The sequence below is a fragment of the Macaca fascicularis genome, chromosome 16 (assembly GCF_037993035.2).
Source record: "Macaca fascicularis isolate 582-1 chromosome 16, T2T-MFA8v1.1".
NCBI classification, from domain to species: Eukaryota; Metazoa; Chordata; class Mammalia; order Primates; family Cercopithecidae; genus Macaca; species Macaca fascicularis.
In genome coordinates this window covers 85,706,551-85,729,484 of record NC_088390.1, presented here as the reverse complement: position 1 = coordinate 85,729,484, position 22,934 = coordinate 85,706,551, and the positions used below count along the sequence as shown (strand labels likewise).

At 52.8% G+C, this 22,934-nt stretch overlaps 1 protein-coding gene across 42 annotated transcripts in view; it reads left to right on the top strand.

Annotated features, from left to right (window-relative positions):
- The window catches only part of RBFOX3 (RNA binding fox-1 homolog 3), a 522,239-nt gene that overhangs the window by 286,594 nt on the left and 212,711 nt on the right, over positions 1 to 22,934 (top strand). For all 42 annotated transcript variants that reach the window (XM_065532120.2, XM_074020776.1, XM_065532118.2 and 39 more), the window contains exon 3: positions 17,483 to 17,588. The gene's annotated coding sequence lies outside the window, so the exon portion shown is untranslated. The remainder of the gene's footprint in view (positions 1 to 17,482; positions 17,589 to 22,934) is intronic.

Genomic DNA, 22,934 nt, shown 5'->3' with positions numbered 1-22,934 from the left:
CTCCTGTCTTTGCACAGAAGCCTAAAGAAAATCCCAGGCAGAGGACAGTCCTTGGGATGATGACCCCACCTTGGACTGTGGGCAATATTTCATGGCCCTTCAGCCCTCTCCTTGCTTCTCTGCCTGCCCAGAGGCCGAGGAAGCAAGGGCTGAACTTCAAGGGTGATGAATGAGCGTCTGCCTCCTACAGGTGCAGGTTGCTCTGCCAGGTGGTGGCTTGTGGCCGCACTGCAGCAGGAAGGCTGCCTGCTCTCCCCTGTCCAGGATCCCCACTCCAAGGGCCTCCCTTCCCTCCACCCAGGAGCCAGCTCCTCTGAACTCCAGATGGGGCAGGGAGGCTTTCCGAGCAGCAGAGCTGGGGGCCACCTGCAGATTCACCTGCATAAATGCTTGTCCACATCAGCTGCTTGTCTGCCCACCAGAGGGGCTACTTCCAGAAGGTGGGGATGAGCTATATGCCCTCCATCCAAAAAGGGGCACTGCCAATGGGAGGGCTGTGTGCTGACTGTGTCTCCTTACTAGCCCTTGAAAACAGAGTTTACTTCGGAGGTTTCCTGAGCCCCTGGGGTCTCCCGAGAAGGGAGCATGCACACTTTGGAAGCTCAAGCTGCATCCCACGCTCATTTGCCAGATGTCAGCCAGCTTTGAGGCTGCCACGGGGCCACGGCAGATTGCTCTGGAAGCAGAGGGAAAGTACTGCTGCTCCTCCTGGCTGTGACAGTGGCCCACGTCCCCAAAGCCAGTTCCTTCCCAGATGACTGCAGGCTGACAAGTGACTCCCTTCTCATCCCTCAGTCCTTTCCTATTGCAGGGAGGCCCTGAGAGGGTGGCAGTCCCCAGGCCTGACCCACTGAAGGATGCAGAGCTAAGGCGAGTTGTGTGGTTCTGGCAAGTTCCCAGGAACAGCAATGACCCCTGTAAATGGCTTAGCAAGAGGAAGTGGGCTTTCCATCTCCCACCTGCTGCACCCAACACCACAGAAGCACTTGAGTGATTTAGTTCCTCCTAGAAATGGGCACCTGAAGATTTGCAAAATAGCCTGGAAATGCAAGATCCTGAGTTCTCACCATGCCTCTCTAGCTAGACAGCAAGCAATCTGCCCGAACAATTGGTCTCCATTCGCCCACTTGCATCTGCATGGTAATCAGTCCTCACTGCGGGCTCGCATTGGTGCATTGCTCCACGCACCATCGGCCACGGGCAGAACATGCCTCTCTTGCCAGCTCTTGGCACGCCGGCCATCTCTGGCCAAGGCAGAAGAGAGCTGAGCAGGGCACCACCTCTTCAGTAATCCTGGCAGCGTCAAACACAGGACGAAGGTCAGGAGCGAGCCCCCACTGCAGAGAGGCTTGGGGAGGAGGTCCAGCTGGGTGGGCAGGTGGAGTCACTGAGTACCCTGCATCTGTTGGTGGCCTCAGCTGCCATTACAGCCCATCTCTTGGCTGCAAAAACGTGCTACCATTATCATCACCCAGGGTGGCAAGGTGGTGCCTAAAAGCTTACTTCACAAAACAGTGGACATCTTGTAACCAGCTATCGTGTCTCCGTCTCCAGGAAAACTGCTCTGGGGATGGTCATGAACTTGGGAGAGCATCCATCCCATGTCTCTGCCACAGCAATGGCTCAGCACAAACACTGAGAGAGTAAGCAGCTCCTGGAAATAAACTCTCCAGACCCAGGGAGCTTCCTCGAGATGCCCTAGCGCATTGTTTTTCTTGATATTATGGAAAACAATAGCAAATCTGCTCCTGTTGCATGCCAGTGCTGTGTGTCTTTCACCAGCATCATTTCCAGTCCCAGTGACAATGGGATCAGAATATCAATAATCTTCCTTTGCCACCTAAGACAATGAGGCTTAGAAAAGCCGAAAGCTTTGAAGGAGCCCCCTCCCAAGGAAGGCTTTCAGAAATCTGTCTAAACCAGGGCTGCCTGGTTCCCAGCCTCATGTCCCTCAGCACAATGCCCCCATGTACTTCTTACTTGCAAACTAATGCTTGTGACAAGTGAACTCAGGGCCAGCTGGCCACATGCAGTGCCAGCAATCCAATACGCTTGTCTAGGTGCTTTGCAATTGAGCTGTGTAGACAGTTGACTGTGTAGACAGCTGGGAAGGCAGCTTCTGGGCAAGGGACTTGGGGAGCTACAGTACTGCTGGTCAGCTCACTGAACATCACAGGCCTCCCTTGAGAACCCAAAACAAACCTGGTATCCTCCCTCTGGGGCATGCATATATGAATGCACAGGCCCAGAGGGGGCTTCCCAGACCCCTAGAAGCTCCTTGGTCCATCCTCAGCTGCTGTCTAGGAGTCCCTGTCTCAGTGGCTGGAGACCCAGCTGTGCCTCTGGCTATACCCCAACCCTTCAGGGTCGTGCTTGGCCACCATTGCCTTTAGATGCTGCATGACACGTGTTCCATCTTCCCTGGGAAAGTGAGCTTCTCCAGCCAGGTCCTCAGCTCTGCCATCTACTAGCCCAATCTGTTACGCTTGACATGGACAAGGGAGAGGAAGACAGCTAACTTCTACTCGGGCGTGCTGGTGCCAAGCTCTGTGCTTGGAAGCTTGCCTGGGCGCCCCACCTGTGCCATCTCACTTAATGACTTGGAACTCTCCCCCAGTCCTTCAGCATTCTGGTTCAGAGCCCATAGCCCCACCCTTCACTGCACACCAGGTTGCTCCACAGAGCGGCTTCTCGATCTTGCTGTCTCTCTCTCCCTTCTTTCCTGAGGTGGCCCTCTTCTCCCTGCCCCCCTATATTTTTTACTCTTTATGAAGCACAGCTTAAAACCCACCCTCACCTGTGAGTCCTCTTGCCCCTCCTCATCACACCCATCTCTTCTTTCCTGGCCCTGATGTTTTTCTGTGTCACTTTTTGTATTTATTTTATAATTGTTGGTGTGCAGGTAACATTGAGAATAGCTCCTGCATTAGAATCCAGATTCCTGGCCAGGCAGGCCAGGCCAGGTGGTGGTTCATACCTGTATCCCAACACTCTGGGAGGCCAAGGCAGGCGGATCACCTGAGGTCAGGAGTTTGAGACCAGTCTGGCCAACATGGTGAAACCGCATCTCTACTAAAAATACAAAAATTAGCCAAATTCAGTGGTGTGCACCTGTAGTCCCAGCTACTCAGGAGGCTGAGGCTGGAGATTTGCTTGAACCAGGGAAGCGGAGGTTGCAGTGAGCCAAGATCGTGCCACTGCACTCCAGCCTGGGTGACAGACAGAGACTCTGTCAAAAAAAAAAAAAAAAAAAAAAAAAAAAAACCAGATTCCTGAAATCCTGGCTCACAATTCCAGCTCTTTGGCATCCTGTGCCGTGCACCTTACGGGGTCCTCTGTGCCTGCTGAAGACCCACCGCTTTCTTCCCTCTGCCTCTGACATCTCTCTTGTCTGCTGGGACACTGGCGATGGTAAAGCTGCCACAGTGCCACCGTTTAGAAGAGAACTTTCTCACCTGCACTCCATGGGAAATTTAGAGTCTGTGTGTGTGTGTCATGCTCTGAAGGGCTCCTGTGTGCCGGTTCCAATTAGGAGTGGGCGTGTTGGGGCCGGACCTGGAGGGGTATAGTTGAACATTTGGCTCAGGGGACCTAGCTGCCATAGCCTCTGTACGTCCTGCTGCCATTGCAAGAGTGTCCTGATTTTCTGTTCGTTTTCTTTCCCTGACATTGAGGAGTTGGTGCAGACACAGGGAAGACATGAGGTAGAGACTCCGGCATCACTGTACATTGTAGAAGGAAAATGAGCCCGTAGAAGACTGTGGCGTCCCTGTGCCCTGGGCTCCTGCACGGCCTTTGAGCCCATTGCAGTTCTCATCTGGCCTGTGCTTTAGACCATCTCAATCTGCAACATAAAGGCCGCCCATCCAATCACTGAGCTGCCTCGTGGCACGTGGATATTGGCCATGGCACGGGGGCCTCTAGGACCTACTCCCTTGGGACACTCAGGCATCTGTGGATGGCTCCAGGCGGAACCACCAGTTACATTGAGGATCCAGTGCTGCCGTGATGGGAGCTTTTGGAAGAATGTGCTGGACTCTGAATGTACAGAGAAGGTGGCTTCTCAGGAGGCTGAAGAATCTGTTTTCCCCCCACCTGTTAGTGATGGCGAGAGCCGGACTCTGATTCTGAGACCTGGAACAGCCCCTCAAAGTTGTTTTTGCTGCAAACAGTGGCAGTTCTGTTCCAAGGTTTTAGGGGGAAGACGGACTCACACCAAGAGCAGGCGGGCAGGGCTCCCGAGGGGAGCTGCATGGTTTCAGTCCAAGGCTCTACTGGCAATGCCCAGAGGGTGGTGAGCAGCCACTCTCTGAACAGAGTGTGGGGACAGACCCGTGGTTTCATTGCAAAGGATTTTGGAGAGGTGGGAGGAAGAACGCACTCTGGCAGTAGGGCTGGTTAGATATGGGCAGGGTTTGCCAAGGGAGGGCAAATATAGGCAGTTCCCTGCTGGGAAGTGTTTAAAATAGCACTGATTCTCACAGAACCAGAAGCCGTTAATGAGGGCTACTGCCTGAAGGCAGGAAATGACCAGATGGGCATTCTCCAGTCTGTGCCCCAAGCGGCACCACCTGGGATCCTGCTGCATGGCCAAGGTGTTCAGATCTGTCTCTGGCAGAGACTGCCGGCGCTCGTAGGGATCTGGACTGCCAGCAGTGCCCCTCTGGTCCTGGGAGGTCCCTCTGGTGGCTTGGGATCAGGGTCAGCACCAAGAGGGGCTCCACGCTGGAGTGAATTCCAGCCACTCCCTCCAGGAGCCACACCAGCAGTGGTCAGGAAGTGAGTCCACCACAGCCTTCTGGAAAGGTCTCTAGTCTCAGGAGACACCAGCCACTCAAGCCTCCCGCATGCCACTGAAGAAGATAAGCTGGCCCAGAGAAGACCAGCAGCCTGGACAAGACCAGCAGCCCAGAGAAGACCAGCAGCCCAGAGAAGACCAGCAGCCTGGACAAGACCAGCAGCCCAGAGAAGACCAGCAGCCCAGAGAAGACCAGCAGCCCAGAGAAGACCAGCGGCCCAGACATAGACCAGCAGCCCAGAGAAGACCAGCGGCCCAGACATAGACCAGCAGCCCAGAGAAGACCAGCGGCCCAGACATAGACCAGCAGCCCAGAGAAGACCAGCAGCCCAGAGAAGACCAGCGGCCCAGACATAGACCAGCAGCCCAGAGAAGACCAGCGGCCCAGACATAGACCAGCAGCCCGGAAAAGACCAGCCGGCCCAGGCTGCTCTTGGTGGGGGTTCTCTCAGGATGCTCAGGCTGAAAGGAGGTCAGTCGGTCTTCAGCTTTGAGCCAGAACCCAGGCTGAGCCCTGGGTCATCACCACTCCGGCAGCACAAGTGGGACCTCCTAGGACAGGGCTTCATCTCTGTACCTGCAGGAGCCCCCATGCCGTCTTTCTCTCCTGCCAGTCCCCGTTCTGCCTCTTTCCTTTCTCTGCGTCTCCTACCTTCCTCGCCTCTTCCTTTCTGCTGTGGATCACTGAGCCCCTGGGTCCCCTGCTTCTTGGTGACATAGCGTGACTTTTCTTCCTTCCTGGCTCCAATATGTCAAAACTTTGTAACAGGAAAGAAAAGCGGGAAAAACCATCTGGGAAGTAGGTCACCTAAAAAACAACCACCTGACTATAATGAAATCCGCTTTTCCAGTGGGCTGCCTCCAGGAGAACCACATCCGGTGCTGGCTTCCTTTCCCTCCGCCCACCCCACGCCTTCCCTCCTTCCACAGTCAAATTTATTTTTCCTTCCTTCCTTCCTCCCTCCCTCCCTCCCTCCATCCCTCCCTTCCTCCCTTCTTTCCTTCCTTCCTCCTTTCCTTTCCTCCCCTCCCCTCCCCTCCCCTCCCCTCCCCTCCCCTCCCCTCCCCTCCCCTCCCCTCCCCTCCCCTCCCCTCCCCTCCCCTCTCCTCTCCTCTCCTCTCCTCTCCTCTCCTCTCCTCTCCTTTCCTTTCCTTTCCTTTCTTTCGTCTCGCTCTGTCACCCAGGCTGGAGTGCAGTGGTGCCATCTCCCCTCACTCAAGCTCCGCCTCCCGGGTTTATGCCATTCTCCTGCCTCAGCCTCCTGAGTTGCTGGGACTACAGGCACCCGCCACCTCACCTGGCTAATTTTTTTGTATTTTTAGTAGAGACAGGGTTTCCCCATGTTAGCCAGGATGGTCTCGATCTCCTGACCTCGTCATCTGCCCGCCTTAGCCTCCCAAAGTGCTGGGATTACAGGCGTGAGTCACTGCGCCCGGTCTCACAGTCAAATTTCAACACCCAGCTCTTAGTATGAAATTTGCCAGTAAAAATATTGCCAGCAAAACCTCTCATCAGGCGAATCATGAAACCCTCACCACTGTGGCGTGGCTCAGACCATTGCTCAACTGCATTGCTGAGAGGGGAAGCCACATGGTGCGGGGGGGTGATGGCTGTGAAGATAAAGTGGGGAGATTTGCTGCCGTTTGCATTTCCCACACCTCCCAGGCTCCTCTGCCCCCAGCAGTTTCATTTCCTGGATTTTGGATCAGCAGCATCCTCTGTGTTGGAGTTTGGGGTGAAGCACACAGACCTCCTTCTCCTCTTCCCTCCTTGCTGGACTTCTTCTTGGCCACTGGCTGAACAAACACCACTTGGAGCATCCAGATCTTCAGGCCCAAAATTCTCCTGTTCCATTCATGACAGGAATCAGCCATCGCCATGGCAAGGGCTCCGGCTGACACCTCCTCAGTTGTAAGCTCTGTCTACTCAGCAGCTTTGTCAGCAGCAGCCAGGCAGTTTAGGAGCTGAGGCCAGAGTGACAACGGGCTGGAGGTTTTTCCCAATCCATAGCCAACTTTTTTTAAAGGGGGTAAAGACGTTTCTAGAAATGACAAAACAGCAAGCTTAACTTCCATTCCTAGAAAAATCATCATGAAACCGACAACTCAAGATAGGGAAGTTAGCGTATTACTTGAGAATTGTCCTGCTCACATAAAGAACAAGATTTGCCAGCCAGATCGAATCTCTTTCCCTGCCAAGGGACGGCCCAGGTAGACAAGTTGGCACCCTGAGGTTCACCTTGGCCTCATCGAAGGTTGCACCTCTTTTTCTTTTTTTTTTTTTTAAGAGTGTGATTCTTACATAGAAGTGTCTAAAGTACCTACTAGTTACCTGGAAAGCAGCTAGTTAATTAGTGGAAGCCAGAGTTTAGGGATTCCTTGTCAATCTGCAGACAATTTCAGGTCTGTGTTTGTCCCCTCTGCGTTTGAGACCGCGTCCAGGGGAGAAACATCCCCTTCGCTAGAAGGCCCTGCCACGGGCATCGGTGCTGCTGCTGATGCCTGCTCAGGACTCGATTGCCAGCAGAACCCTCCAGGGTGGACCCAAACCACCAGCCTCTGGGTGGAAGCCAGATGCGCGCACCCTGAGCCCCACAGGTGAACCCCGGTGAGGCTGAACCCACGGGGCTTCACCAGCTCCAATCTGCGTCTTTGTTCTAAGGTCCACGTGGGTCTGAGCCAAGGCCATTGGCCTGACTGCAGAATCAATAGCAACTTCCTTATGGCCATTCTGTTTGAAAAGAAACATCTACAATTTGATGCATTGGGTCTGGTTTGGTGGAAAGAGTGCAGACTTCGGAATACGGATGAACTGGGTCTGCAATTTCAGCCGGACCGTGTGCTGACTGTGTGGCCTTGAAAAAGTGGCAATTAGAGTCTGCACCTCTTTGTCTGAACGAGGGGGGTGGCCGTGGGGGAGATGGGAGGAGTGTTCCGTGAGGGAGCATATGGAAAATGCCAGCTCCTGGTCGGTCTTCATGGAGGATCAGCTCCTTTCTTTGAAGGATGTATGTGCGTGCAGGTGTCTGCATGCATCTGTGTGTGTGTGTGCGTGCGTGTGCACATGTGTGGGTGAGTGTGCATGTTTTGTGTGCACCTGTGCGTGTTTAGCAGCTGGAAGCTAGAGTCGCCAAATAAAAATACAGGGTGCCTGGTTAAATGTGAATATCAGATAAACAATGAAAAATGGTTAATATAAATACTTCCCAAATATTGCACAGTATGAACTTACACTAAAACAACGAAAACATTATCTGTTATCTGAAATTTCTAATTTAACTGCATATCCAGGAGTTTTATTCGCTAAATCTGGAAACCATCACTGAAATGAGACTTGTTATTTCGGCTGTAAGATTAGGCCCACAAAAGCAGATATGCAGGGGTCTGAGGCCATGGTGGCCTTGTGGGGAGGGGCTCTGGGAGGAAGCACCCAGGTTTGCGAGCCCAGGCTCCTTACATTGCCATTTAGCTCGAGACCCTCCCTCCCTTTCTCACATTTGGAGCTCCTTCTGTTGCACTGAGCAGAGCTATGAGCTGCAGTCCCTGGCTGGGAGCAGAGGTGGTAGCCATAGGCCTTGCCCAAGGGGGCTGCCCACAACTCAGGTGGGCCCAGAGTCTGCACTGAACTGGGCAGCACTGCCCACAGCCTGCTGGCCTGGCCCCACCTACTTGCTGGCCTGGGCTTGGGGTGGTGTTCTCTGGAAACTTCTCTGTTTGTTTCATGGGTGATATTCAATTTTCCCGAAACAGGGAAGAGCAAGAGTTCAGAGCAACTGCCAGACAGTCACAAAGCCACTGCATAGCCTCGTCCTCAGCCCCAGCCCCTCTACCCTCCACCATCACCAGCCACACCTTCTCCTCTTCTGCGCAGCCTGTCTTGCCCTCTCCAATTTTTACTTGGCAAATTATACCCTGGTGCTCCCAGCCTGCTCAGTGGGTGCTGTCAGGCCTTGGCAGATTCCAGTGTCAGCAGCAGGGGGTACAGACACTTGCAAAGGGGAACTAATAGGAAATGAAATAGCTTTCCTCCCCCAAAGACCCCTCCCAGAGCTGCCGGCAGACCCACCCCTTGCGGAGTGAATTGTTTCCAATCCAATCTCGTGTTTATTGAAGTTTCCTCCAGGGTTAGCTCGGGAGGCCTCTCCCCAGCCCCTTCCGCGTGGCCTTATTTACCAGAATCCCCTCGGCGCGCCATTTAAGCGTCTCCATTAACATTTCCTGCATCTTGCTCATTGCAAGCAAGGCCCTCGGAGACCCCCAGGGTGGCGGCACGGCGGCAGCCCGCAGAAACGCCAGGCTTGTTTTAATTGGTTTGAAACTGTTGCTGTCGACCACAGAGGGGTCCCTTTCCTTGAGTAATGACCTGGAATTTGATCATGCGGCTTTTATGAGCTTGTAACACTGAAAGTGTAACCGTGTGAGATCAAAGCAAGGACCAGGGTGCACATCTGTCTGGCTGCAGTGGCCAGCAAGTGTGAAGGCACAGCCTGGGAGACACCGCTCTCCCCCCAACCCCTGCGGGTCCCATCTGTTGGGGGATGGGAGAGGTGGCTCTTTTCACATCCCCTCTGGCTTCCTTGTCAGCCTGCAGATGGTGGCGTGAGAAGAAGAGGGAAAAGCCACCTCTGCATCCAGCAGCTTTTGACCTCTTTCTCAGTATGGAGAATGCTTTGCTCAGAAGACAAGGGTCTGAGTCCCTAGAGAGAAGGATGCAGGGGAGCCTAGCTCTTGGAGATACAGATGGTCTAGAGTCTAGAGGCCGTCACTAGGGATGAAATGGCTTTCCCTTCCTCTTGGGAAGTGGCTCCCTCCAGAATCACGCCATCGTGTACATCATCCATTTACTTGGTCGTCAGGCCACCAACCGATGAGATTCTATGGAGCCACTAATCATATAAAACACTGTGCTTTTGACACCAGCTTTGTGTCATGCATGTATAATCAGGGTCTGTCACTCCTGCAGGGGGCCATCAATCTAACCATGCTCATCTCAAAACATTTTTGGAGCATTTTTATAATTGAGGTAAAAGATAAATATCTATCTTCCTCTACCTGCAATTAACAATAACTAACGTCCGGGTGCGGTGGCTCAAGCCTGTAATCCCAGCACTTTGGGAGGCCGAGACGGGTGGATCACGAGGTCAGGAGATCGAGACCATCCTGGCTAACACGGTGAAACCCCGTCTCTACTAAAAAATACAAAAAACTAGCCGGGCGAGGTGGCGGTGCCTGTAGTCCCAGCTACTCAGGAGGCTGAGGCAGGAGAATGGCGTGAACCCGGGAGGCGGAGCTTGCAGTGAGCTGAGATCCGACCACTGCACTCCAGCCTGGGTGACAGAGCGAGACACCGTCTAAAAAAAAAAAAAAAAAAAAAAAAAAAAAAAAAAAAACAAACAAACAAACAATAACTAACACTTTGTTCTCTTGTATTAGTCTTTAAAAAAAAAAAAAGGAAGGAAGCATCACAGACAAAGTCCAAGTCTCCTTCCAGCACAACCAGCCCCATTACCCTCCACACCCAGAGGCCGCTCTGAGCATCGATTTGGCATCTATTATTTCTGTCCCTTGAGAAAAGCACTTGCACACACATGTAAGCATGGACCAGAGCTCACACTGTTTTGTCTTCTTCAGATGCACATGTATGGCCTCTTTCTTCAACTCGCCTCTTTGACTGAACATGGTTTCTGCAGCTTGGGTGTGTTTCTGATACCTTCCTTTTACCTACTGTAGAGAATCTGACTTAAAAACTCTGCCCATTTTCTTTGTCCACTCTTTCATTCATGAAACTCCCAGTGGTTTGCAAAGTGCGGCTATTTTGGAGAGTGCCGAGTAAGTCTTGGTGGCTGCCTCCTGTCTCAGGCGTGTACCTGGCTGCGAGTGGCCAGTCTTGTCCGGGTCCTGCTGAGGGCATCTGGACCTGCCTGTCCCACCAGCTCTGTATGTGATCTCAGTCTCCTCCCAGCATCACTGACACTGAGGCTGATGGTTCTCACTGTACCCACGAGAGAGCCCGGCTCTGGCATGTTGCGTTTGTTGCGGCTGCCTGACTGCCATGCCTCTCTCCTCTGCTTCTCAGCAGGTTTCGGGGTCCTCCACACTCCCAGGGAGCCGCGGTCACCCCAGCTCCTACTTTCTCACTCGGGAAAGCAGGCTGTACCTCACTAAGATTTAGAGCAAAACATGAAGCTGTTTTAGTGAAAATAAAAACCTAAGTGACCCATTCAGGAAAAAAAACAACGTAAGTGACCCGTTCAGAAAATAAGAAACAAAAGTGACCCATTCAGAAAACAAACAAACAAACAAACCGTAAGTGAGACCCATTCAGAAACTTCTGGGCTTTCTTGTTAGACCCCATTGTCTGTAGCCCCCTCAATGAATGATCGTGAGCCTGTGACTGAAATGGCATGTCAGGGCTGTGACCCCTCGCTGCCCTCTGAGGCTCTCTGGCTACCTGGGCCCCCAGGCCAGTTAGCAGGACCACGGACCCTCCCAGCAGTTGCGGGCAACAGCCAGACATTCAAGTGAAGATAAACAACCTCCTCTTTTCAGAGGTGGAAGGTATTTGGTGTGGCCACACAGCAGCTCCCGGAGGTGGGAGGACAGAGGAGGCAGAGGTTCCTCTCGTCTTGGTGGGTTGTGGTGGGCTCAAGATCTGGGCTCTAAAACTTGGGAGCAAGTGGCCCCCCTAGGCAGAGATGCTGCTGCCCCAGGAACCTTGCTGGGAGGTTGGGGCTGAAGCCACAGCCCCCAGGGATCTGAAGCCACAGCCCCCAAGGATCTGAGAGTGGGAAGGGGAGGCTCTGAGCAAGGGGTACCCATGGCAGAGCACAGGCCTGGCCTGGCCTCACTTTATCTCCAGGAAGAAAAGATGAGGCCCCGTGCAGCCCATCCCTCCCTCACTCCCCTGAGTGTGTTACTGGACTCTCATCAGGATTATAGGGGCTCTGGCTGTTCCCCTACACTGACCAGAGCCCTGGATGGTTGGGCCTGGGACCTGCAGCAGGGTCTGGGGTGAGACCTCAGGGTGGGAACAGGTAAACAGGCCCAGCATAGGTTGGCTAAATGAATGAGTACATGAATAAGTGAGTGAAGAAGTAAGGCATGGACCCAGGCCGCTATATTCACTGTGCTTCACGGGGAGGTCCGTGCTCTGGACGTTTGTGGGGACATCTGTCCCATCTTTGGTACTTCACGAAAGGGCCTGGAGTCAGGTCAGGCCTCCCCCAGCCCTGTCTGCCCTACCCCTTTGATAATTCTCAGCCCACTGGGGTATGCAAGAGCCTGGGAAGTGCTAGAAGCAAAGGGGGCCAGCTATGAAAGAGTTCACATTGCAGATGGGGAAACTGAGTCTGCAGCTGGCTGACCTTAGTGAGAGCGAGAGCAATGTGGAGGTGCCACGCTGGGCTCTCTAGCCAGATTCCCTGGGTTTGGGTCGCAGCTCTGCCAGCATGCAGGCCGTGTGCCTTGGAGTGGCTCTCCCAGCATCCTACATCTCAGCTTCCTCCTAGGGTCACTGGAAGGGTTAATGAGTTATGCTGCAGAAAGGGCTTCCCTGGGTCCCAGTGTGGCCCTGCAGCTCTGTCTAAGCTGCCTGTCCTTTCTCTCCCACTCCCACCAGCTCTCTCCCCCTCGAGGAGACTACAGCAGCCGCAGAGAGCTGCCCCTCCATCCTCACATGTGCTCAGGCCAAGGAAGACCCGCGGGCAGCAGCAGCATAGTTTATTAAGCCAATAAAATCTTAAGTGCATGAGCTCTGGAGACCCCTGAGGTCTTTTTATATGCATGAAGGAGCTGGAGGGTTTCCTGGGCCTGAGTCTTTCTTGCTGCTTCGAACAGGTGGGTGTACAGCAGTCTGCCTTCTCCCCTGTGTCCCCATCCCAGGAAGGTACCTGTCACCTGACAGCCAGCCCCACCACCTGCCCCCACTTTGGGGACCCTGGTCTGGTCTGGCCTAGTATCCTCACTCAGACATTCTAAGAGCACAGGACAGAGCCCAGCAGACTCATGCTCCTGCCCTCGCAGTGCATCTGGTGGCCTGCCTCCTGCCTACCACACCTCATCCCATCAAAAGGGCTCAGGCCACAGCCCCTTCCTCATCTCTGCTGCACCCTAGAAAGGCGGGTCAGGCTGTGGCTTGCTGCCGCCGGCTGTGTCTCATTGAGAATCTCCCCTCGCCCTCTTTTTAAAAAAAATCTGCTATTTTCCTTGTCTCTCCCCCTGCCTGCTCCCCTTTTCTTCCCAGCCCTCTTCTTTGTCTCCTGAAACTTCTCCTGGTGTGCCTAATTCCCGGAGGCTGCAGCGGCTTTGGAGAGGCAGCCCCACCTCGCTGTGCACACACAACCCTGAGAATCGATTCAGAAAACGATTAGTTACAGTACAGTAGCGCTGCTAACTGTGGCATTTTGCTTTGCAGTTATTGATACATCATCAGAATTGGGAAGCGATAGTCAGGAAGGAGGAGGAGAAGGGAGAGGGGAGACACCTGTCCTGAAATGTCAGCTCTGACGGGGAGGGATTTTCAGGTCCGAGTGAAGCTGGCACCTGGGTTGTCCTCATCACAGCTGTGCCTGACTTTACCTAGGTTCAGGAGGGACAGTTTGTTCCAGGTTCGTGAAAGTGCAGTCCTTGCCCCCAAGCAGACAGGAGGCCTCGGGCTGCCTCCTTCCCCTTCCCTGTTTCTGCCATCATGGGGCACAGCTTCATATTCCACCAGCCAAGACTGCATGCTGGGCAGAACGTGGGGAGGTGAGATGTCTGGTTCTGTTGATGGACAGGGTCAGCTCCAGGAACCCAATCTGGGAGAGATCCCAGAGGCCCTAGATAGGTAGGTAGGTAAGTAGGTAGGTAGATAGATTAGATAGATCAGATAGATAGATAGATAGATAGATAGATAGATAGATAGATAGATAGATAGATAGATAGATAGATAGGACAGACAGATTTTCAGGAATTAGGTCATGTTGTTGTGAAGGCTGCCGAATCTGAACTCTGTAGGATAGGTGGACAGGCTGGAACCTCAGGCAGGAATTGGTGCTTCAGTCTTTTTTTTTTTTTTTCTTTTGAGATGGCATCTTGCTCTTCTTACCCAGGCTGGAGTGCATTGGTGCGATCTCGGCTCACTGCAACCTCTGCCTCCTTGGTTCAAGTGAGTCTCCTGCCTCAGCCTCCTGAGTAGCTGGGACTACAGGTGCCCACCACCATGCCTGGCTAATTTTGGTATTTTTAGTACAGACGGGGTTTCACCATATTGGTCAGGCTGGTCTCAAACTCCTGACTTCAGGTGATCCACCTGCCTCAACCTCCCAAAGTGCTGGGATTACAGGCGTGACCCACCGTGCCCGGCTGGTGTCGCAGTCTTGAGGCAGCATGTTTTTCCCCAGATAACCTTAGTTTTTGCTGTTAAGGCCTTTCGACTGACTGGATGAAGCTGCCCACATTAAGAAAGGCCATATCCTGTGCTGAAATCAACTGACTTTAGGCATTAGCCACAGTTACCAAGTACCACCCCAGCAACACCTAGGTTTGTGCTGGACTGAATCCCAGGGGACGAGAGCCTGGCCAAGTGGATGCATAACACTGACCATCAAATGCCCCAAGACCCCAAGAGCTGATGACCAGGGTTCAATGGATGGGCCTAGAGGGCAGTAAACTCCTGGAAACAGCAATGTTTCTGTGTGTTATGGAAAATGGGCTCCTGACTTGCATTAGATGTTTAATGCTGAGGCAGCGCTGAGGGGTGACTTGTCTGCTACCGGTGAGAAATGGAGCCGTGCTCCCTCCACAGAAAGGCCCGGACAGAGGCTGGGGAATGCAGGAGGAGGGCGGAGGTCCTTCTCCTCTGTAAGCCTGCAGGAGCTCCACCTCCCTGACAGGACAGGGCCCTTGGCAGTGGGGAAATGGACAGCCGCTGCTGACTGTCCTGGAAGCAGGACAGAGCTAGGGGGTGGGTAGGAGAGAAAAGAGAGACAGGGGTGGGAGGGGCCCATGGGAGCCTGTGCTCGGAGGAGTGCAGAAAAAACTCTACAGGAGCCTTGAGCTTGGTGACAGATTGCTCTAGGGACACAGAGGAGGTCTCGCCCTGGCCTGGGCGGGCTGGCAGGGCTGAAGTGTGCACAGGTCATGGGGAGAGGACCCTGGGAAGGAGGTAAAACTGACTGTGAAGGGCCTGGACCCCCAGGCTCAGGAATCTGGACTTAACCCCCAGGCCTTGAAGGGAGCTTCAAGGGATTTTAAACAACTTTGTGCTTTAAAAATCTACTCTAGGGACAGGGTGGGGAATGTATGATAAGGAGGCCATGCTACTGGTAGGGAGTGCGAATAGGAGTTGGAATACCGTGTCTGGGGTAGCCGTGCATTCACACGTTTATCCCTCGTTCCTCATTCCCTGAGCATCTGCGGCTTGCCAGGCCCTACTCCGGTACAGAGACCGTGCAGCAGCTCCACGTGTCCTTGGGAAACTTCCATTTTAGGGCCTTGTGCACAAATGAAGACAATGACAACACTACTTTATGACTGTGGGGTATGAAGAATTACCTGAGACTGGGTAATTTATAAAGCAAAGAGCTTTCATTGACTCACCGTTCCTCATGTCTGGGGGGGCCTCAGGAAACGTACAATCACGGCTGAAAGTGAAGGAGAAGCGAGGTGCGTCTTACATGGTGGCAGGAGATGAGTGCGAGGGGGGAACTGCCAACTACTTTTAAACCATCAGATCTCACGAGAACTCACCATCACAAGAACAGCATGGGGGAAACCATCCCCATAATCCAGTCACCTCCCACCAGGTCCCTCCCTCAACACGTGGGGATCACAATTCCAGATGAGATTTGGGTGGGAACACAGAGCCAAACCATATTATGGTGCGACAGGTCCTGAGCAGAAGCGGCAGGGATGGGGCGGGGGCTTCCGATACAACGGCTGGGGGCTTCTCCGAGGGGAGGCCTGGACAAGCAGGTGTCATGCAACACCTGGAGGAGGGGACAACATGTGCAAGGACCCTGAGGTCAAATCCAACCAGAAGGCCCCCATGGGTGGGGCAGAGGGAGCAAGGAGCAGGTGTGAGAAGCAGCGTTGGGAGTGGGAGGGTGGGGCGTATGCAGGGGATGGGGCGGTGCCCACAGGGCCAGAGCCATGGTGTGGGAGAGGAAGTCTCAGGAGAGGTGGAGGGAGGAAGAGTCCGAAGTTTCAGTGGAGACCCCAATCATGTGACACCCCCTTCCTGCCCTGTCTTCCTTCCTCCTTCCTGTGCAAAATCCACTCTCAGGTGCTTTGAGGAACACAAGCCACGTGAGGCTCTGTTTTAGCGGGCTGGGGTTGCTCTAACAAGATGTCATAGACTGGGTGGCTTTTACAATAAACTTTTATTTTATTTTATTTTATTTTATTTTATTTTATTTTTTGAGACAGAGTCTTGCTCTGTTGTCCAGACTGGAGTGCAGTGGTGTGATCTCAGCTCACTGCAATCTCTGCCTCCCAGGTTTAAGCGATTCTCTTGTCTCAGCCTCCCTAGTAAGTAGCTGGGACTCACCACACTCGGCTAACTTTTGTATTTTTAGTAAAGATGGGGTTTCACCGTGTTGGCCAGACTGGTCTCAAACTCCTGGCCTCAAGTGATCCCCCCGCCTCGGCTACCCAAAGTGCTGGGATTCCAGGCATGAGCCACCGCGTCTGGTCCAACAAACATTTACTTCTTACGGTTGTGGAGACTGGGAAATCCGAGATCCAGGTGCCAGCAGATCTGGTGTATTGTCACCGGGGGATTGGGGGGGTAGGTGGAGAGAGAGGGAGACAGACACTCTTATGAGGGCGCTCATCCCATTCAGAGAGCCCCACCCTCATGACTTTATGACCTCCCAAAGGCCCCACCTTCAAATGCCATCACATGCGGCCTTTGAGGGAACAGAAACACTCGGACAATGGCTGACTCAGTCCCTGCTCACAGCCAACACAGATCAGCAGGGTGAGCCGCTAACAGGCAGAAGCCAGGTGCCCTGTTGACATTGCCCCCACCCAGTGTCTAGCAGGGAGGCCTGGTGGCCAGAGGCCTTCACACTGTCAACCCCGGAAAAGCCTAAGACCAAGAAGGAGAATTCACGGCTGCTCGTGACCCTGATGGGATCTGATGAGAAAATAGCCTTGCTTCCCATCGAGGACCTAGCTAGGCCACAAGTGCAAACCACGGGGGCTGCTCAACCCACGCCGGCTGCTACAATTTCCTCTAGGATGCAGCCCAGCACTCGGGAGCTGGGCCTGGTAATGGGGCTGGTGCTGAGGATTCATCCCCAAGGAGGCTCTGCCGGTGTGAGAGAGACCGGGGACCCACCTTGGGGACAGGCGATTGGGCCATTCCCCCATCAGTCCAACCTCCAGCCTGACCCCGTGACCTGCTGGCACTCTCCCCTCTGACCCCAGCTTCGGTTTTGATACCGTGAGTCTCACCTGCAATATCCGGGGCTGCAGAGCTGGAAGCATCTTCTACCCGTGAAGAGGTAGACAAGGACACCTTCTTGCAGCTTCTCCCAGCCTAACGCACTCCTGTTTGTATCGTTCAAAAGACATAGTTCCCGTGACACTCTGTCCTGTAATATTTTCAATCAAGAGTGCGGGAGAGCGTGCGTCTGATGCACTCCAGATATTCAGAGATTGAAAATCGTTTTGTTCTCTTGTTTTCTTTTTAAAATGCAGCGTGAAGTCAGAACAGCCAGAGGAAATTCTGCCACCATTTTCCCAGAGCTGGTCTGCAGCCCCTCCATCTGGGAACCTGCTCCTGGAGTCAGCCCTCTGCAAACAGGTATGAACCTCTCTACGCAGTGCTGTCTGCTCCCCCCGAGCTGGTTCTCAGATGGGGGCTTCTCCCAGGCCTCGGGGCGGCCCACCGCCGTGAGGGGCGATGAGTGAGGGTGTCTGCAGGGGGAGCTTTGGTCTGCAGAGAGGAGGGTCCCCACCATGGGGTTCCCCAACTCCTCTGTGCTTTTCACCTGCCCTTCTCTAGTCCCCTCACTAAAATGCAAATCAGTGAGTGTATAATAGATAATTAATAGACTGATCAGCCAGCAAGGGAGGTAAGTAGATAAATAATTTTAATTATCCTTGGGTTGCCCATAAATTCCCTCACTGCCTTTTTATTAAACTCTCTGTTTACAGGAGTCATTTATATTGCATGTCATTTCGCCTCCCTCGCCTCCTGGGTGGCTCCCACTGGGGCTGACCTAGGATAGAACAGGACTGCGTGACCGCAAGATCTTCTCCTGGTAGAGCTTGTCCTGGGCACAGGTGTCAAAAAGCTTTGCCCAAGTGGCCAGCTGGATGGCAACAGGGCGGACACGCACAGCTCACGCGAGGCCCTCCTTCTGCGCCCCGAGGTGGCCGCAGCCTATATTTAGGCCTGAGTCGGAAACCTTTATTATACTTGGCACCTGTGCTGTAGGTATGAGCTCATTCTTCTCCCCAGGGATGGCCTTAGCCTATTAATAGCCTTGGCTGAGGTTCTCTCCTTGCTCCGAGTGCCAGGAGAGAAAGTGGGTTAATAAATATCAAAGAAAACTCCCTCAGAGAGCCTGGGGCCAGACTCTCCCAGACTCTCCAAGAGTCGTGGATGTCGGGCCCCAGACCAGGAGAGGGGTTCCCTTTTCCCCCAGCCTCTCATCTTCCCCCTGACAGAGGCCCAACGCCCAGGCTGGCAGGTCTGAGCACCGGGCATGGCAAAGCTCTCCTAGGTGCTGTCAAACTGGGGGTAGAGGAGGGCACCCGGCACGGGAGGCCGAGGAGGTTGGCTCAGGTGGGGCTGTTGGCATCTGGGCAGCAGAGAGAGGGAGGCAGGGAGGGCACCCTGGACCTTCTGGCACCTTCCTTCTTGCCTGCACCCTCTCACGTCCTTCTGCCGACTCAGCAGCGTGGAAGGGAAAGGGAGGAAGTGACCTTGGGATGGCCCCCGAGGAAGACCCCACCCTCATCCTCTCCCAGGCCTGGAGGCTGCGGCAGGAATTGTTAACCTGAGTTGGAAACAGTAAGGCAAGGGAGCCCCAGGAACAAAGCAGGGAGGGGAGGGGCGCTTCCAAGGGCAGGTGTGCCAGGCTGGGCTGGCAGCAGGCTCCATTGCACCTGATTAGCTGAATTCCAAGAGAGTCACACGCGTGCGGGCCGTGGCTGGCGTTCTGCATGGATGTGTGAGGCGCCCTGGCCTGGCGCATTGTCAGCTAACATTGTTGAGTGGCTTGGGTTGGGGAAATGTCTCACAGCCCCGTCTCATTTACTCTCCGCCGTTGCCGTGCGTGGGTGCTCTTAGCAGGACTCAGGGAGGTCACGGCCACCCAGCTGGGAACTGGCCGAGCTGAGGCTCAGGCTGGGGTTATCTGGCCGCAGCAGCCGCTGCCTGTAGGCCTCAGGTCAGGATGTTTTCTGCGGAGCATGGGGCCCTGTTGGCTAGATTTCGTCTATGTTTTCTGGCTTTCACCTGCTGGACATGAAGTCAGACTGTGGATGCTGCGGCTTTTATGAAACTCGACCCTAGCTGAGCTCTAGCACGGCGGCCAGTGATGGCAGAGTTTGGGCAGCCTCCAGTCACTGGCTCGCACAACCGCTGCCCAGGGCTGGACGCTAGAGGCTACGGTAGGTCAGCCCTGGATGGTTAGCCAGGTTGTGCACTCTCAGCTGGTTGTTCTGCTTTCCTTGGAGGGAGGCTGGCTGCCCACGGCAGAGAGGGAATTCAGGCTGAGCAAACGAAAAGGCCTTTTTAAGTTTCATTCAATGGAATTAAAATCTGAAAAATGGCCCAGTGGAGGCTCCCTGCCCTTTCAGGAGTTTGTTCAGCTCAGAGCTGTGCAGCTGGTCCAGCCCCCGCCCCAGCCCACACAGGCTGTATGGGAGGAAGACAAAGGGCCAAGGGAGAGGCAGAAAGATGTGACCATGACTTCCCCAAAGTCTTTCTCCCCTGTTCGGGGGCTCGCTGGAGGGGGCAGCCGAGCGCATTTCACGTCTGTCTGTCCAGAGGAGGCGGACAAGGGGGGCGGGGCTCTGCCCTGTCTTGGGAAATGTAGGTGGAAACACGGGGCTCTGAAACCAAACAGCAAGCCCCGTTGGGATGGCTGTGCGTCGTCTCGATTTTTCTGATTATTTTTAGGGTTTTTTATTTTCTGATTATTTTTAGGGTGGACCCTTTTAGGGTTTCTCATCTGATTCTGTTTTGGGAAGTTGGGTGGGTAGAAAAGAAAAACATAATGATTGAAAGGCAGGACGAAACTGATCCCTTCATCCCAGTAATAGCTACGATGGCAGGGCTTGGCTGGTCGCAGGGTTCCAAGCCCTCTGCCCCCACCTCTCCCTTTCCCCACCACACAGGCAAGAACCCTTTACTGGCTCTGCTTCATCTGCCTGATCTTCAGGAACTGAGCCACTGGGGGCCACCATCGTAGGGGTTGATGATTGATTAAAAATAGCCAGAGCTGTGCTTCCTGCCCTGGCCAGGCGGCGGCCCCCCCACCCCTGCTGAAACAGCATCCTCTGAGAGCAGGGCCACAGCGGAGTCCACCCAGCCCTCTAAGCACGGGGCTCAGGATGGCGTCCGTGGAAAATGATGGAGTGCTCCAGTGTGAGACACGGTGGAGGGAGGAGGCAAGTGAAGGAGGTGAGGGATTTGGTTCTCCCGCAGACACAAGCAGGGGTCAGCAAGACTCTGCCTCGAGAACACGGTGCCCGTTTCACGGCCAGCTCTCCCTCTTGTAACCCAACAGCCACCAGCACCTTCCGAGAATCTTAGAGTTGGAACCAAGAACAGGGACCCCGGGTTTGACTTCCATCCTCTTATTCTAATCCCATCATCTTCCCTCCCCTGGGGTTAGGAGGGTCTGGGGACCTTCAGCAAGATCAATAATTTTCTTTTTCAATTAAAGTCAGGTCAGTATATCTTTATTATTACACAAGAAATAGATGTTTTTCTGGAAAATACAGACAAGAAAAACAAAGAAGCAACAATCTGTCAGAAATAACCATAGCTCACACCTCGGTGCATGTGTGATGTGTGTGTGATCTTCTAGCAATAATTTTTAACCCAAAAGAGTATGAAAATCCTTCTGTAAAAACAGGATCATGCTATATATATTTATATATATACATATATATATCAAAATATATAGGTACCTATGTATATATATTTATATTATATACAAATATATGTACATATATACATATATTTACGTGTATATGTATATACATATATATTTTGTTTTGTAACCTGTTGTTGCTAGACAGTATTCTCAGGAACATATTTCTAGGTTGCTATTAACCTCATTCTTCATGATTGAATATCATTCCATTGCATAGAAAAACCATAACCAGTCCCTCAAGCCTGTTTGCAAATACTGAGACAGGCATTAGCCACCAACCCTATTTCCAAAACTCTATGCTACACTCTAAGAAACGAGAAGATTAATTTTCCAAACAGGTATTAGAAAATGATTATTCACATTATAAAGGAGTCTGCAAACATATACTCCAAAGAGCTTCTTTGAGAAATGGGCTCCCTGGGGCGTTAAAACTTCGTATAATGGATAAAACCCCAAGTCGCAGGCAGCTGTGTAGTGGGTGGTGCATCTGACTTCACGTTCCTTCCCTCGTGGAGATCCTTCCCAGGTCCTCCAGATGCATGTGTGGCCAAGTACACACACACACACACACACACACACACACAGGCCGACATGCACACATGCATACAAACACGTGCACGCTGTGTGCCGCACACGCAGGTGCATACACACACGTACGTGCACCTAGTGTGTGGAAGCTTCTCTTCATTGTCAGCTGAAAGGTGATGTTAATTAATTCATTATTAATCATATCTATTTATCAGATGGTCTGCCCCTAGCCACTATTCTTGGGGAAGAAACTATCATTTCTCTCTAAAAGATAAAGGGAAATAGATGTTGATGAGTCTGGGCAGGTCAGTGCCTCCAGCCCATGTGACTCATTATTTCAGGAGGCAGACAAACATCAGAAGAGAAAATGCTCAGGGGACTTTTAATAAAATCAGGTTGAAAAGAAACCCAGATCCCTGGCCTGCAGGTTAGAGTCTCCGGGCTCAGCACCTGAGGGGGCACAAGGTGGTGAGCATCTTTGCCCTAACAAGTCCAGCTGAAGACCCCTGAGACCCCCACTTCCCCAAGACCACTCAGAGGATGCTGCCCACAGGTGAAGCGTTTGTGTGTATATTTATGCAACCATATACCACATAAGCAGTAAACATATTTCTGGTATATTTCTATTCAATTTCAGGTATATATATTTCTAAAATAATTTGGTGAATTAAAAAGAGTAGCATAAATGGACTATTATATTTGAGACAAGGTCTCATTCTGTCACACAGGCTGGAGTACAGTAGTGTGATTACAGCTTACTATAGCCTCTAGCCCCAGGCCCAAGCGATCCTCCTACCTCAGCCTCCCAAGTAGCTGGGGCCACAGATGCACACCATCAAAACCAGCTCATTTTTAAATATCTTTTTTTGTAGAGATGGGGTCTCACTATGTTGCCCAAGCTGGCCTCAAACTCCTGGGCTCAAGAAATCCTCCGGCCTTAACTACCCAAAGTGCTGGGATTACAGGCGTAAGCCTCCGTGCCTAGTCAAAATGGACCTTTTAAAGTGAACAACTCAGGGGTATTGAGTACATTCACCACCTCTGTCTCATTCCAAAACATTTCCATCACTCCAAAGTCAAGCCCCTTACTTGGGACTATTTTAAATATTGTTTTGTTTTAAAAGGCATCCCAACTACCACCAGTCAAAACCTTTGCAAACTTGGCCAGGTGCAGTGGCTTAAGCCCGTAATCCCAGCACTTTGGGAGGCCGAGACAGGCAGATCACGAGGTCAGGAGATCAAGACCATCCTGGCTAACACAGTGAAACCCCATCTCACTAAAAAAAAAAAAAAAAAAAAAAAAAATACAGAAAGCTAGCTGGGCGAGGTGGCGGGCGCCTGTAGTCCCAGCTACTCGGGAGGCTGAGGCAGGAGAATGGCGTAAACCCGGGAGGCGGAGCTTGCAGTGAGCCGAGATCCGGCCACTGCACTCCAGCCTGGGCAACAGAGCAAGACTCTGTCTCAAAAAAAAAAAAAAAGCCAAACAAACAAACAAACAAAAAACCTTT